This window comes from Mus pahari, chromosome 2 (genome assembly GCF_900095145.1).
Source record: "Mus pahari chromosome 2, PAHARI_EIJ_v1.1, whole genome shotgun sequence".
Taxonomy (NCBI): domain Eukaryota; kingdom Metazoa; phylum Chordata; class Mammalia; order Rodentia; family Muridae; genus Mus; species Mus pahari.
Genome location: NC_034591.1, coordinates 106289610 through 106290403, shown reverse-complemented (window position 1 = coordinate 106290403; position 794 = coordinate 106289610).

Sequence of the window (794 nt, the reverse complement as noted above, 5' to 3'; positions counted from 1 at the left end):
TTACTGGTAAGATCTACCGCAAAACTCAGTCTAGTTCCCCAGTAAGTACCATCCATATTCAGAGAAAGTACGTCTCAATTGCTCCACCTCTAGACATANAAAAGGTAGGAGAGATAATCAAGCATTCCTCCAAGGTTCTTACTTCCCTGACTTCACCCCTAATGAATAATACTACTATCCAAAAGCAGATTGATTCTTTGGAAGCTGTGGTGCTTCAAAACCGGCGAGGACTAGACCTTCTGACAGCTAAAGAAGGTGGCCTTTGCCTATTCCTACAAGAAGAATGCTGCTTCTATGTCAACCAATCCGGGATAGTAAAAAATAAAATCCAGGAGCTACAGGCAGACATAAGAGACTTCAGCAACCGTGAGACATCTGGTTCTGGTACCTTTGAAAACCCCATATGGAAGTGGATCCTTCCACTCATAACACCTTTCTTGGTCATCGTCCTGGCATTATTATTCTCTCCTTGTTTTATTAATCTTATCTCTACCTTCCTTCAGAGACAAGTACAAAAATTTCTAACCAAGCTGTTATTCAGCTCCTGTTACAGGATTACCAGCCTCTGCCCACAAAGAAATCACTGTCCATAGAAGAACCTGATTCAGANGATTGCCATACAAACTCCAATGGTGAACACCAGATATACCCTGAAAATTGACGATGCCCCTAAACAGCAGGAAATAGCTTAAGAGACACGATGCCCCTATTCCCTCTTCACCATTGGTTTCCCCTCTCTTTTTCTCCCCTTCTTTTATAATAACAAGAAGGGAGGAATGCTAGCACCAGGATAC